Source organism: Pseudophryne corroboree, chromosome 10, assembly GCF_028390025.1.
Source record: "Pseudophryne corroboree isolate aPseCor3 chromosome 10, aPseCor3.hap2, whole genome shotgun sequence".
In the NCBI taxonomy this organism is placed as follows: Eukaryota; Metazoa; Chordata; class Amphibia; order Anura; family Myobatrachidae; genus Pseudophryne; species Pseudophryne corroboree.
In genome coordinates this window covers 183,831,270-183,848,452 of record NC_086453.1, presented here as the reverse complement: position 1 = coordinate 183,848,452, position 17,183 = coordinate 183,831,270, and positions in this window count along the sequence as shown.

The following is a 17,183-nucleotide window of genomic DNA, read 5'->3' as shown; positions in this document are numbered from 1 at the left end:
CTCCTCCGACAATTTTATTTTAGGTTTTGGAGTCCTTTTTTTACTGATATTTGGTGTTTTGGATTTGACATGCTCTGTACTATGACATTGGGCATCGGCCTTGGCAGACGACGTTGCTGGCATTTCATCGTCTCGGCCATGACTAGTGGCAGCAGCTTCAGCACGAGGTGGAAGTGGATCTTGATCTTTCCCTAATTTTGGAACCTGAACATTTTTGTTCTCCATATTTTAATAGGCACAACTAAAAGGCACCTCAGGTAAACAATGGAGATGGATGGATACTAGTATACAATTATGGATGGACTGCCGAGTGCCGACACAGAGGTAGCTACAGCCGTGGACTACCGTACTGTACTGTGTCTGCTGCTAATATAGACTGGTTGATAATGAGATGTAGTATGTATGTATAAAGAAGAAAGAAAAAAAAACCACGGGTAGGTGGTATACAATTATGGACGGACTGCCGAGTGCCGACACAGAGGTAGCTACAGCCGTGGACTACCGTACTGTACTGTGTCTGCTGCTAATATAGACTGGATGATAATGAGATGTAGTATGTATAAAGAAGAAAAAAAAAACACGGGTAGGTGGTATACAATTATGGATGGACTGCCGAGTGCCGACACAGAGGTAGCTACTGCCGTGGACTACCGTACTGTACTGTGTCTGCTGCTAATATAGACTGGATGATAATGAGATGTAGTATGTATGTATAAAGAAGAAAGAAAAAAAAACCACGGGTAGGTGGTATACAATTATGGACGGACTGCCGAGTGCCGACACAGAGGTAGCTACAGCCGTGTACTACCGTACTGTACTGTGTCTGCTGCTAATATAGACTGGATGATAATGAGATGTAGTATGTATAAAGAAGAAAAAAAAAACCACGGGTAGGTGGTATACAATTATGGATGGACTGCCGAGTGCCGACACAGAGGTAGCTACAGCCGTGGACTACCGTACTGTACTGTGTCTGCTGCTAATATAGACTGGTTGATAATGAGATGTAGTATGTATGTATAAAGAAGAAAGAAAAAAAAACCACGGGTAGGTGGTATACAATTATGGACGGACTGCCGAGTGCCGACACAGAGGTAGCTACAGCTGTGGACTACCGTACTGTACTGTGTCTGCTGCTAATATAGACTGGATGATAATGAGATGTAGTATGTATAAAGAAGAAAGAAAAAAAAACCACGGGTAGGTGGTATACAATTATGGATGGACTGCCGAGTGCCGACACAGAGGTAGCTACAGCCGTGGACTACCGTACTGTACTGTGTCTGCTGCTAATATAGACTGGATGATAATGAGATGTAGTATGTATAAAGAAGAAAAAAAAAAAACACGGGTAGGTGGTATACAATTATGGATGGACTGCCGAGTGCCGACACAGAGGTAGCTACAGCCGTGGACTACCGTACTGTACTGTGTCTGCTGCTAATATAGACTGGATGATAATGAGATGTAGTATGTATAAAGAAGAAAGAAAAAAAAACCACGGGTAGGTGGTATACAATTATGGACGGACTGCCGAGTGCCGACACAGAGGTAGCTACAGCCGTGGACTACCGTACTGTACTGTGTCTGCTGCTAATATAGACTGGATGATAATGAGATGTAGTATGTATAAAGAAGAAAAAAAAAACCACGGGTAGGTGGTATACAATTATGGATGGACTGCCGAGTGCCGACACAGAGGTAGCTACAGCCGTGGACTACCATACTGTACTGTGTCTGCTGCTAATATAGACTGGATGATAATGAGATGTAGTATGTATAAAGAAGAAAGAAAAAAAACCACGGGTAGGTGGTATACAATTATGGACGGACTGCCGAGTGCCGACACAGAGGTAGCTACAGCCGTGGACTACCGTACTGTACTGTGTCTGCTGCTAATATAGACTGGTTGATAATGAGATGTAGTATGTATAAAGAAGAAAGAAAAAAAAACCACGGGTAGGTGGTATACAATTATGGATGGACTGCCGAGTGACGACACAGAGGTAGCTACAGCCGTGGACTACCGTACTGTACTGTGTCTGCTGCTAATATAGACTGGATGATAATGAGATGTAGTATGTATAAAGAAGAAAAAAAAAACCACGGGTAGGTGGTATACAATTATGGATGGACTGCCGAGTGCCGACACAGAGGTAGCTACAGCCGTGGACTACCGTACTGTACTGTGTCTGCTGCTAATATAGACTGGATGATAATGAGATGTAGTATGTATAAAGAAGAAAGAAAAAAAAACCACGGGTAGGTGGTATACAATTATGGATGGACTGCCGAGTGCCGACACAGAGGTAGCTACAGCCGTGAACTACCGTACTGTGTCTGCTGCGACTGGATGATAAATAATGATATAAAAAATATATATATATCACTACTGCAGCCGGACAGGTATATATCATATAATGACGGACCTGCTGGACACTGTCTGTCAGCAGAATGAGTTTTTTATAGAATAAAAAAACACCACACAAGTCACACGACGAGTGTTTAACTTTTTCAGGCAATCACAATATAGTATACTATACTGGTGGTCAGTGTGGTCAGGTCACACTGGCAGTGGCACTCCTGCAGCAAAAGTGTGCACTGTTTAATTTTAATAATATGTACTCCTGGCTCCTGCTATAACCTATAACTGCTCCCCAGTCTCCCCCACAATTAAGCTGTGTGAGCACAGTCAGATATTATACATAGATGATGCAGCACACTGGGCTGAGCACAGATATGGTATGTGACTGAGTCACTGTGTATCGTTTTTTTCAGGCAGAGAACGGATTATATTAAATAAAACTGCACTGGTGGTCACTGGTCAGTGGTCAGTCACTAGTAAACTCTGCACTCTCTAGTACTCCTAAGCTCCAGTAAATCAAGTGTCTCTGTCTCAATCTCACTCTCTCTCTTCTAATCTAAATGGAGAGGACGCCAGCCACGTCCTCTCCCTATCAATCTCAATGCACGTGTGAAAATGGCGGCGACGCGCGGCTCCTTATATAGAATCCGAGTCTCGCGATATAATCCGAGCCTCGCGAGAATCCGACAGCGTCATGATGACGTTCGGGCGCGCTCGGGTTAACCGAGCAAGGCGGGAAGATCCGAGTCGCTCGGATCCGTGTAAAAAAAGCTGAAGTTCGGGCGGGTTCGGATTCCGAGGAACCGAACCCGCTCATCTCTAATATATACTGTATGTACATCCATATTCAAACATGATCAGCAATAAAGGGGCTGATTCTGAGTTGCACACAAAGTGGCTGTAGTTGTGTGCAGCCGAAGAAACCTGCTTTCCTAATTTATGTGGGGAATCGTACACATGCAAGCAGAAACCAGTGCTGCCTATTGATATTACGCCATCAGCTGCCAACAGTCATAGGGCCTAATTCAGAGTTGATCGCAGCAGGAAATTTTTTAGCAGTTGGGCAAAACCATGTGCACTGCAGTGGGGGCAGATATAACATTTGCAGAGAGAGTTAGATTTGGGTGGGTTATTTTGTTTCTGTGCAGGGTAAATACTGGCTGCTTTACTTTTACACTGCAATTTAGACTGCAGATTTAACTCACCACACCCAAATCTATCTTTCTCTGCAAATGTTATATCTGCCCCCCCTGCAGTGCACGTGGTTTTGCCCAACTGCTAAAATAAATTCTGCTGCGATCAACTTGGAATTACCCCCCAATGTGCACTGCAGGTTGAGCAGATATTTGCAGAGAGTTAGATTTGGGTGTGGTTTGTTCAAACTTAAATCTAAATTGCAGTGTAAAAATAAAGCAGCCAGTATTTACTAGAGATGTGCACTTGAAATTTTTCGGGTTTTGTGTTTTGGTTTTGGGTTCGGTTCCGCGGCCGTGTTTTGGGTTCGACCGCGTTTTGGCAAAACCTCACCGAATTTTTTTTGTCGGATTCGGGTGTGTTTTGGATTCGGGTGTTTTTTTCAAAAAACACTAAAAAACTGCTTAAATCATAGAATTTGGGGGTCATTTTGATCCCAAAGTATTATTAACCTCAATAACCATTATTTCCACTCATTTTCAGTCTATTCTGAATACCTCACACCTCACAATATTATTTTTAGTCCTAAAATTTGCACAGAGGTCGCTGGATGACTAAGCTAAGCGACCCTAGTGGCCGACACAAACACCGGGCCCATCTAGGAGTGGCACTGCAGTGTCACGCAGGATGGCCCTTCCAAAAAACACTCCCCAAACAGCACATGAGGCAAAGAAGAAAAAAAGAGGCGCAATGAGGTAGCTGTGTGAGTAAGATAAGCGACCCTAGTGGCCGACACAAACACCGGGCCCATCTAGGAGTGGCACTGCAGTGTCACGCAGGATGGCCCTTCCAAAAAACACTCCCCAAACAGCACATGACGCAAAGAAAAAAAGAGGCGCAATGAGGTAGCTGTGTGAGTAAGATAAGCGACCCTAGTGGCCGACACAAACACCGGGCCCATCTAGGAGTGGCACTGCAGTGTCACGCAGGATGGCCCTTCCAAAAAACACTCCCCAAACAGCACATGACGCAAAGAAAAAAAGAGGCGCAATGAGGTAGCTGTGTGAGTAAGATAAGCGACCCTAGTGGCCGACACAAACACCGGGCCCATCTAGGAGTGGCACTGCAGTGTCAAGCAGGATGGCCCTTCCAAAAAACACTCCCCAAACAGCACATGACGCAAAGAAAAAAAGAGGCGCAATGAGGTAGCTGTGTGAGTAAGATAAGCGACCCTAGTGGCCGACACAAACACCGGGCCCATCTAGGAGTGGCACTGCAGTGTCACGCAGGATGGCCCTTCCAAAAAACACTCCCCAAACAGCACATGACGCAAAGAAAAATTAAAGAAAAAAGAGGTGCAAGATGGAATTGTCCTTGGGCCCTCCCACCCACCCTTATGTTGTATAAACAGGACATGCACACTTTAACCAACCCATCATTTCAGTGACAGGGTCTGCCACACGACTGTGACTGAAATGACGGGTTGGTTTGGACCCCCACCAAAAAAGAAGCAATTAATCTCTCCTTGCACAAACTGGCTCTACAGAGGCAAGATGTCCACCTCATCATCATCCTCCGATATATCACCGTGTACATCCCCCTCCTCACAGATTATCAATTCGTCCCCACTGGAATCCACCATCTCAGCTCCCTGTGTACTTTGTGGAGGCAATTGCTGCTGGTCAATGTCTCCACGGAGGAATTGATTATAATTCATTTTAATGAACATCATCTTCTCCACATTTTCTGGAAGTAACCTCGTACGCCGATTGCTGACAAGGTGAGCGGCGGCACTAAACACTCTTTCGGAGTACACACTTGTGGGAGGGCAACTTAGGTAGAATAAAGCCAGTTTGTGCAAGGGCCTCCAAATTGCCTCTTTTTCCTGCCAGTATAAGTACGGACTGTGTGACGTGCCTACTTGGATGCGGTCACTCATATAATCCTCCACCATTCTTTCAATGGGGAGAGAATCATATGCAGTGACAGTAGACGACATGTCCGTAATCGTTGACAGGTCCTTCAGTCCGGACCAGATGTCAGCATCAGCAGTCGCTCCAGACTGCCCTGCATCACCGCCAGCGGGTGGGCTCGGAATTCTGAGCCTTTTCCTCACACCCCCAGTTGCGGGAGAATGTGAAGGAGGAGATGTTGACAGGTCGCGTTCCGCTTGACTTGACAATTTTCTCACCAGCAGGTCTTTGAACCCCAGCAGACTTGTGTCTGCCGGAAAGAGAGATCCAAGGTAGGTTTTAAATCTAGGATCGAGCACGGTGGCCAAAATGTAGTGCTCTGATTTCAACAGATTGACCACCCGTGAATCCTTGTTAAGCGAATTAAGGGCTCCATCCACAAGTCCCACATGCCTAGCGGAATCGCTCCGTGTTAGCTCCTCCTTCAATGTCTCCAGCTTCTTCTGCAAAAGCCTGATGAGGGGAATGACCTGACTCAGGCTGGCAGTGTCTGAACTGACTTCACGTGTGGCAAGTTCAAAGGGCAGCAGAACCTTGCACAACGTTGAAATCATTCTCCACTGCGCTTGAGACAGGTGCATTCCACCTCCTATATCGTGCTCAATTGTATAGGCTTGAATGGCCTTTTGCTGCTCCTCCAACCTCTGAATCATATATAGGGTTGAATTCCACCTCGTTACCACTTCTTGCTTCAGATGATGGCAGGGCAGGTTCATGCGTTTTTGGTGTTGATCCAGTCTTCTGTACGTGGTGCCTGTACGCCGAAAGTGTCCCGCAATTCTTCTGGCCACCGACAGCATCTCTTGCACGCCCCTGTCGTTTTTTAAAAAATTCTGCACCACCAAATTCAAGGTATGTGCAAAACATGGGACGTGCTGGAATTTGCCCAGATTTAATGCGCACACAATATTGCTGGCGTTGTCCGATGCCACAAATCCACAGGAGAGTCCAATTGGGGTAAGCCATTCCGCGATGATCTTCCTCAGTTGCCGTAAGAGGTTTTCAGCTGTGTGCGTATTCTGGAAACCGGTGATACAAAGCGTAGCCTGCCTAGGAAAGAGTTGGCGTTTGCGAGATGCTGCTACTGGTGCCGCCGCTGCTGTTCTTGCGGCGGGAGTCCATACCTCTACCCAGTGGGCTGTCACAGTCATATAGTCCTGACCCTGCCCTGCTCCACTTGTCCACATGTCCGTGGTTAAGTGGACATTGGGTACAGCTGCATTTTTTAGGACACTGGTGACTCTTTTTCTGAGGTCTGTGTACATTTTCGGTATCGCCTGCCTAGAGAAATGGAACCGGGGACACAGTACCTCCAACAAGTCTCTAGTTGGCTCTGCAGTAATGATGGATACCGGAACCACGTTTCTCACCACCCAGGATGCCAAGGCCTCAGTTATCCGCTTTGCAACAGGATGACTGCTGTGATATTTCATCTTCCTCGCAAAGGACTGTTGGACAGTCAATTGCTTGGTGGAAGTAGTAAAAGTGGGCTTACGAGTACGACTTCCCCTCTGGGATGACCATCGACTCCCAGCAGCAACAACAGCAGCGCCAGCAGCAGTAGGCGTTACACGCAAGGATGCATCGGAGGAATCCCAGGCAGGAGAGGACTCGTCAGAATTGCCAGTGACATGGCCTGCAGGACTATTGGCATTCCTGGGGAAGGAGGAAATTGACACTGAGGGAGTTGGTGGGGTGGTTTGCGTGAGCTTGGTTACAAGAGGATGGGATTTACTGGTCAGTGGACTGCTTCCGCTGTCGCCCAAAGTTTTTGAACTTGTCACTGACTTATTATGAATGCGCTGCAGGTGACGTATAAGGGAGGATGTTCCGAGGTGGTTAACGTCCTTACCCCTACTTATTACAGCTTGACAAAGGCAACACACGGCTTGACAAATGTTGTCCGCATTTCTGTTGAAATACTTCCACACCGAAGAGCTGATTTTTTGGGTATTTTCACCAGGCATGTCAACGGCCATATTCCTCCCACGGACAACAGGTGTCTCCCCGGGTGCCTGACTTAAACAAACCACCTCACCATCAGAATCCTCCTTGTCAATTTCCTCCCCAGCGCCAGCAACACCCATATCCTCCTCATCCTGGTGTACTTCAACACTGACATCTTCAATCTGACTATCAGGAACGGGACTGCGGGTGCTCCTTCCAGCACTTGCAGGGGGCGTGCAAATGGTGGAAGGCGCATGCTCTTCACGTCCAGTGTTGGGAAGGTCAGGCATCGCAACCGACACAATTGGACTCTCCTTGTGGATTTGGGATTTCGAAGAACGCACAGTTCTTTGCGGTGCTTTTGCCAGCTTGAGTCTTTTCATTTTTCTAGCAAGAGGCTGAGTGCTTCCATCCTCATGTGAAGCTGAACCACTAGCCATGAACATAGGCCAGGGCCTCAGCCGTTCCTTGCCACTCCGTGTGGTAAATGGCATATTGGCAAGTTTACGCTTCTCCTCCGACAATTTTATTTTAGATTTTGGAGTCCTTTTTTTACTGATATTTGGTGTTTTGGATTTTACATGCTCTGTACTATGACATTGGGCATCGGCCTTGGCAGACGACGTTGCTGGCATTTCATCGTCTCGGCCATGACTAGTGGCAGCAGCTTCAGCAAGAGGTGGAAGTGGATCTTGATCTTTCCCTAATTTTGGAACCTCAACATTTTTGTTCTCCATATTTTAATAGGCACAACTAAAAGGCACCTCAGGTAAACAATGGAGATGGATGGATACTAGTATACTTATGGATGGACGAGCGACTGCCGACACAGAGGTAGCTACAGCCGTGGACTACCGTACTGTGTCTGCTGCTAATATAGACTGGATGATAATGAGATGAAATCAATATATATATAATATCACTAGTACTGCAGCCGGACAGGTATATAATATATATTTATTATGTAATGACTGATGACGGACCTGCTGGACACAGTCAGCTCAGCAGCACCGCAGACTGCTACAGTAAGCTACTATAGTAGTATGTATAAAGAAGAAAGAAAAAAAAAAACCACGGGTAGGTGGTATACAATTATGGATGGACCAGCGACTGCCGACACAGAGGTAGCTACAGCCGTGGACTACCGTACTGTGTCTGCTGCTAATATAGACTGGATGATAATGAGATGAAATCAATATATATATATATATATATATATAATATCACTAGTACTGCAGCCGGACAGGTATATAATATATATTTATTATGTAATGACTGAAGACGGACCTGCTGGACACTGTCAGCTCAGCAGCACCGCAGACTGCTACAGTAAGCTACTATAGTAGTATGTATAAAGAAGAAAGAAAAAAAAAAAAACACGGGTAGGTGGTATACAATTATGGATGGACCAGCGACTGCCGACACAGAGGTAGCTACAGCCGTGGACTACCGTACTGTGTCTGCTGCTAATATAGACTGGATGATAATGAGATGAAATCAATATATATATATAATATCACTAGTACTGCAGCCGGACAGGTATATAATATATATTTATTATGTAATGACTGATGACGGACCTGCTGGACACTGTCAGCTCAGCAGCACCGCAGACTGCTACAGTAAGCTACTATAGTAGTATGTATAAAGAAGAAGAAAGAAAAGAAAAAAAACGGGTAGGTGGTATACAATATTATATATATATTATATACAATTATATATATATATTATATATATTAAACTGGTGGTGATTATTAAACTGGTGGTCAGGTCACTGGTCACACTATCAGCAACTTGCAAGTAGTACTCCTAAGCAGACAATCACAATATATATTATACTGGTGGTCAGTGTGGTCACAATGGCAGTGTGGCACTCTGGCAGCAAGTCCTGCTCTCAGACTCTAACTGCTCCCCACTGTCAGTGTCTACCCCACAAGTCAGATATACATTATACAGTCACACTATCTATCTATCACTTCAGCAAGTAGTAGTACTCCTCCTAAAGTACTCCTCCTAATGCTCCCCAAAATTACTACTGTGTCTCTCTCTACTCTAGTCTCACTCTCTTCTCTATAAACGGAGAGGACGCCAGCCACGTCCTCTCCCTATGAATCTCAATGCACGTGTGAAAATGGCGGCGACGCGCGGCTCCTTATATAGAATCCGAGTCTCGCGATAGAATCCGAGCCTCGCGAGAATCCGACAGCGGGATGATGACGTTCGGGCGTGCTCGGGTTAACCGAGCAAGGCGGGAAGATCCGAGTCGCTCGGCCCCGTGTAAAAAAAACTGAAGTTCGTGCGGGTTCGGATTCCGAGGAACCGAACCCGCTCATCTCTAGTATTTACCCTGCACAGAAACAATATAACCCACCCAAATCTAACTCTTTCTGCACATGTTATATCTGCCACACCTGCAGTGCACATGGTTTTGCTCAGCTGCTAACAAATTTGAGGCTACAATCAACTCGGAATGACCCCCATTATTAGTTTCTGTGCTTGCTCAAGCCCGATGATAGGGGCAAGACTCACCTTAGGAAGGACCTATGCAATAATGCGTAGTCACCTCTGCACATGCATTGTTTGCAAAAACTCAATGGCCAGTATTTACTAGAAATCCGAGTTTGTCTGATTTGTGGTTTTTTTTCTAAGTCCCAATCCGGAAATTCATTAAGCACAAATCTCGGCAGTGTTTGGACTATTCATAATGGTTTGAATGACAACGTTCAGAAATACGAATGAATAGACCAGAGGTTCTCAAACTCGGTCCTCGGGAGCCCACACAGTGCATGTTTTGCAGGTAACCCAGCAGGTGCACAGGTGTATTAATTACTCACTGACACATTTTAAAAGGTCCACAGGTGGAGCTAATTATTTCACTTGCGATTCTGTGAGGAGACCTGCAAAACATGCACTGTGTGGGCCCCCGAGGACCGAGTTTGAGAACCTCTGGAATAGACCATCGGTCAAACGCGGCTGTTATTTCATAGAATACGGGAATTCACTATTCATTCCTATTTGGGTGTTAGTCTCTGAGGGCTCAAGTGCCGGTCTATTTTTTTACGAATCGTTAAAAAAAGCAGCAAAAAAATTGACCTGCTTTTTCCAGTCGAGTTTGGATAACCATGCACGGATCATTGAGATCTGTGCATGGTTATCTATGGGAAAGGGTGTGTTTAGTGTAAAAACAGAAAAAAAAATTGCGTGGGGTCCCCCCTCCTAAGCATAACCAGCCTCGGGCTCTTTGAGCCGGTCCTGGTTGACAAAATATGGGGAAAAAAATGACAGGGGTTCCCCCATATTTCATCAACTAGCACCGGGCTCTGCGCCTGGTTCCAAAAATACGGGGGACAAAAAGCGTAGGGGTCCCCCGTATTTTTAAAACCAGCACCGGGCTCCACTAGCCAGGTACATAATGCCACAGCTGGGGGACACTTTTATAGTGGTCCCCGCGGCCCTGGCATTACATACCCAACTAGTCACCCCTGGCAGGGGTACCCTGGAGGAGTAGGAACCCCTTAAATCAAGGGGTCCCCCCCTCCAGCCACCCAAGGGCCAGGGGTGAAGCCCGAGGCTGTCCTCCTCATCCATGGGCTGCGGATGGGGGGCTGATAGCCAAGTGTAAAATAAAAGAATATTGTTTTTTGCACAAGAACTACAAGTCCCTGCAAGCCTCCCTGCAAGCTGGTACTTGGAGAACCACAAGTACCAGCATGCGGGGGTTAAACGGGCCCGCTGGTACCTATAGTTCCTCTGCAAAAAAAATACCCAAATAAAAACAGGACACACACACCTTGAAAGTACAACTTTATTACATACATTCCGACACATACATACTTACCTATGTTCACATGCTGACTCGGCCCACGTCTCGATGGCGATTCCAGGGTACCTGAAAATAAAATTATACTCACCTAAATCCTGTGTGTCGTTTCCTTTTGTAATAATCCATTGTGCTCCTCTAGTGTCTGTGAGGCAGCACACGGCAGAGATACAATGTAGCGCCTATGCGCTCCATTGTATCCAATGGTGGGAACTTTGCGGTCAGCGGTGAGGTTACTTTCGGTCAACCGCTGACCGCAAAGTTCCCACCATTGGCTACAATGGAGCGCATAGGCGCAACATTGTATCTCTGCCGTGTGCTGCCTCACAGACACTACAGGAGCACACAGCCAATCAGGAGAGTGCCACGACGTGGCGCTCCCTGATTGGCTGAAGGGACCCTCTTTGATAGGAGTCAGGGGGGGTCCTGGCAGTCGGAGAAAGGGGTCCCATGTGTAAACATGGGACCCCTTTCAGTGCGTGGTCGGGTTTCCATTTTTTTTGTTTTGACAAGTACGTGGATTATACTTTGGACACAATCTACACTGGATTATGTGAGTATAATTTTTTTCACAGGTCCCCCAAGGATTCTACATGGAGAAGAGGACCGAGCCTCGTGTGAACATAGGTAAGTATGTATGTTTGGAGGTGTGCATGTATGTAATAAACTTATACTTTCACGGTGTGTGTGTCCTGTTTTTTTGGGGGTATTTTTTTAGTAGTAGTACTACAGGTACTAGTGGGCCAGGTTTTCCACCGCATGCTGGTACTTGTGGTTCTCCAAGTACCAGCTTGCGGGGGAGGCTTGCTGGGACTTGTAGTACTGCTACTAAAAACAATATTCACATTTTTTATACATGGCTATCAGCCCCCCATCCGCCGCCCTTGGATGGGGGGGACAGCCTCGGGCTTCACCCCTGGCCCTTGGGTGGCTGGAGGGGGGGACCCCTTGATTTAAGGGGTTCCCACTCCTCCAGGGTACCCCGGCCAGGGGTGACTAGTTGGGTATGCAATGCCAGGGCTGCAGGGACCAGTATAAAAGTGTCCCCCGGCTGTGGCATTATGTACCTGGCTAGTGGAGCCCGGTGCTGGTTTCAAAAATACGGGGGACCCCTACGCTTTTTGTCCCCCGTATTTTTGGAACCAGGACCAGGCGCAGAGCCCGGTGCTGGTTGATGAAATATGGGGGAACCCCTGTCATTTTTTTTCACATATTTTGTCAACCAGGACCGGCTCAAAGAGCCCGAGGCTGGTTGTGCTTAGGAGGGGGGACCCCACACAATTTTTTTCTGATTTTTAACGACTTTAAACACCTTTTTAAGTTACACAATGAAGCCCTGCACGGATCTCACAGATCCGGCCGGGATTACTTGTGTTTTGTCAGGCAGTGTTTTACTCATCACTCCGGTAAAACACTGCCTAACATTACGAATCACATCGACATCGGAAAATACGAATTGGGAAAAGTCGGCAGCTTAGTGAATGATCGTATCAGGATTCAAAAAGTTGCAGTAAAATGCACCCGATACCATTCGAGTTCAAACACCCTTCAAAACGGCAAAAACACGAATCTTTGTAAATATACCCCAATGTTTGCATCTGTGAAGAGAGATCCATGCAACTCAGAATCAGCCCCAAAATGTTGTGTATAACACAGCTCTTTACAAAACCAAGTTTAAATATTTTACTTTTACAATATATAAAAGACTATAGTATTAATGTATCTCCCAAATCATGTAGTAAAGAGCACAAATTAATTTAAAACTTATTAATAGGTAAAAGGTCTTCAATAACTTCTGCATATAATGTATACTTGAAATAAATAAATAGCATGTCATTGACAGTTTTTTTCATTTTCCTGTAGATCTTCTATCAGACTTTATTAGCTCTTTTCCTACAAATTACTTTGCATTTGAAGGTTTATTCTGAGCTAATACATCACATAAACTGCCTTTGTAATTGAAAAGCCTTTTCTTATTTGGTAAATCTAGTCCAAAGATGTATATTTTTATAAAACTATTTTAGAAAGAAAGTAAAACAAAATGATGAAAAATGGAAACATATTTTTTTGTTTTTAAAGTAATTATCTTTAAGTAAATTGTTATCATTCAATGACAAATGGGTCTCAGCCTGCTTTCCAAATAATTTGTAATTAATCATCCCTTTTATTAGAACTTGGATTGTAAGAGGGATTGCTAATTTCCTTCTTGTTAGCAATTTATAAATGAATATCGCTTAGTCTGGCTGCCCTTGTATTCCCCCTGAGAAATTCCTTGCAATATATTTATTTCAAGAGTAGTAAGAACAGTACTTTGTAATACAAAATACATTAGAACAGTGATTCTCAAACATGGTCCTCAGGACCCCAAAGAATTCACGTTTTCCAAGTCACCCAGCAGATGCAGATATGTATTACCAGTTGTTACATTTTAAAGATCCACAGGTGACCTGGAAAACATTAACTATTTGGGGTCCTGAGGACTGAGTTTGAGAATCACTACAATAGAATACAGTACAAACACAGCTGCAAATATCAGAAATGATACAAGCAAATATATGTAAAAAAAAATCTTTATAGATTGGCAGATTTTTTTTTATTTTTTTTTGGGAGGGGGGGGGGTTGCCTACAAAGCTTACAAAATAAATTCAACAGTTCATTCACAAATGAATGATCAAAATAAATTCATGGATTTGTTTTAAGTGTCTCTCTGTTAACATTTCTACTTTTGGAAAAGCCCACCTACGTAATAATTTTCCATGTACTGGAGTAAGCATTTTTGAAAGAGTGGAGAAAAGGAGCTGGGTGGACAGAGGATGTAAATTTAGATGTACTGCAAAAAAGTAGCAATACCTGTATTTCATTCTGCTGACTGATATTATTAAGTTATTTTATATAAAAGTTCACAGTCTCCTCTCCTGCTCTGTTTTTTGACCTGCAGTTGAGGGCAACAATAAATTTGACAGGAAAACTTTAATTCTGGTCCAATTGCAATGCCTGTCCCCCTTCCAGGGACCTTCTCTCTGTCCTTCTGAGCTGGTGTTGGGACCAGTACATGTTCAGTGAAATGCCAAATAGGGCTTTGCTACACATGCACCTGCCACTACATATTCCCAGAAGAGCGGAACCCAGTGGAGAACTAAAGAATAAAGGATCCCAGTTTCTTTGTGCTTGACATCTACAGTATTTTGGGGGTAGTTCCAGCTTGCCCCAAATACTATAACTACTCTGATATAATATAAGGATATGGAGTGTGTTCTCCATGAAAATTGCATATTGCTAAGTACTAAGCTTCAACAAAGAGCTCTTCCCAGATATCATTATAAGTAGAGATGAGTGGCTTCAGTTCACTGAGAACCCAACATCATGTCCCGAGCCCGGATCCGAGTCCAGCTTGGGTTTTCCCTGCCTGACTCAGAAACCAGAATGAGGCAAAATGACATCATCCCGCTGTTGGATTCTCGCGGGTTTTTGATTACATATAAGGAGCCACGCGTCACCGCCATTTTCACTCTAGTCCTGGAGAGTGTAACAAGAGGACATGTCTCTCTCCTCAGTGTTTGTCAGTGTCTGTCTGTGTGGGAAAGTGGTGTGGCGACCTGCACTAACTTATGTGTGTCATTCCAGTGCTGTGTTGTGCTGCATCAGTCCAGTGGTGGTGTCTTGTGCTGCATCAGTCCAGTCACAGTGGTGGTGTCCTCTGCTGCCATATGTCCAGTGCTGCTGTATAGGTCCAGTCCATTGCAGTGGTACTCTGTTGTCCTGCATCAGTCCAGTGGTGCTGTGTTGTGCTGCATCAGTCCAGTGGTGGTGTCTTGTGCTGCATCAGTCCAGTCACAGTGGTGGTGTCCTCTGCTGCCATATGTCCAGTGCTGCTGTATAGGTCCAGTCCATTGCAGTGGTGCTGTGTTGTGCTGCATCAGTCCAGTGGTGGTGTCTTGTGCTGCATCAGTCCAGTCACAGTGGTGGTGTCCTCTGCTGCCATATGTCCAGTGCTGCTGTATAGGTCCAGTCCATTGCAGTGGTGCTCTGTTGTCCTGCATCAGTCCAGTGGTGATGTTTCTGTGCTGCTGTATAAGTCCAGTGGTACTGCCGTATAAGTTCAGTTATACCGCCGTATATGTCCAGTGATACTGCCGTATATGTCCTGTGATACTGCCGTATAAATCCGGTGATTCTGCCGTATAAATCCAGTCCAGTGGTAATGCCATATCAGTCCAGTGATACTGCCATATACGTCCAGTGGTACTACCGTATAAATCCAGTGGTACTGCCGTATAAATCCAGTCTAGTGGTACTGCCATATATGTCCAATGATACTGCCGTATATGTCCACTGATACTGCCGTATATGTCCAGCGATACTGCAGTATAAAGCCAGTAATACTGCCGTATATGTCCAGTGGTACTGCCATATAATTCCAGTGATACTACCATATATGTCCAGTGGTACTGCCGTATAAATCCAGTGGTACTGCCGTATAAATCCAGTCTAGTTATACTGCCATATAAGTCCAGTAGAACTGCCATATAATTCCAGTGATACTGCTGTACATGTCCAGTGGTAATGCCATATAAGTCCAGTGGTGCTGCCGTATAAATCCAGTCCAGTGGTACTGCCGTATATGTCCAGTGAAGCTGTCGTATGTCCAGTGGTACTGCCATATAGTCTAGTGATGCTGCCATATATGTCCAGTAATACTGCCACATAAATCCAGTTCAGTGGTACTGCCGTATAAGTCCAGTGTTACTGCTATGTAATTCCATTGATACTGCCTTATAAGTCCAGTGGTACTGCCGTATAAATCCAGTCCAGTGGTACTGCCATATAAATCCAGTGGTACTGCCATAAAATACCAGTGACACTGCCATATAAGTCAAGTGGTACTGCCATATAAATACAGACCTGTGGTACTGCCATATAAATCCAGTGATACTACTGTATATGTCCAGTGGTACTGCCATATAATTCCAGTGATACTGCCATATATGTCCAGTAGTACTACCATATAAGTCCAGTGGTACTGCTGTATAAATCAAGTACAGTGGTACTACCATATAAGTCCAGTGGTACTGACATAATTCCAGTGATACTGCCGTATAAGTCCAGTGGTACTGCTGTATAAGTCCAGTGGTACTGCCAGATAAATCCAGTCCTGTGGTACTGCCGTATATATCCAGTGATACTACCGTATATGTCCAGTGGTACTGCAGTATAATTCCAGTGTTACTGCCATATATGTCCAGTGGTACTGCCATATAAATCCAGTGGTACTGCCGTATAAATCAAGTACAGTGGTACTACCATATAAGTCCAGTGGTACTGACATATAATTCCAGTGATACTGCCGTATAAGTCCAGTGGTACTGCTGTATAAGTCCAGTGGTACTGCCGTATAAATCCAGGCAATGGTACTTCTGAAAAAGTAAAGTGGTACTGCCATATATTTCCAGTGATACTGCCGTATAAGTCCAGTGGTACTGCAATATAAATCCAGTCCAGTGGTACTGTCATATAAGTCCAGTGATACTGCCATATAATTCCAGTGGTACTTCCATATAAATCCAGTGATATGCTGTATAAATCCAGTGGTACTGCTGTATAAATCCAGTCAAGTGGTACTGCCACATAAGTCCAGTGGTAATGCCATATAATTCAGTGGTACTACAGTATAAGTCCAGCGATACTGCCATATAAATTTAGTCCAGTGGTACTGCCGTTTATGTCCAGTGATACTGCCGTATATGTCCAGTGGTACTGCCATATAATTCCAGTGATACTGCCGTATATGTCCATTGGTACTGTCGCATAAATCCAGTGGTACTGCCGTATAAATCCAGTTCAGTGGTACTGCCGTATATGTGCAGTGGTACTGTTGTATAAGTCCAGTGATACTGCTGTTTAAGTCCAGTGGTTCTGCAGTATAAGTCCAGTTATACTGCTGTAT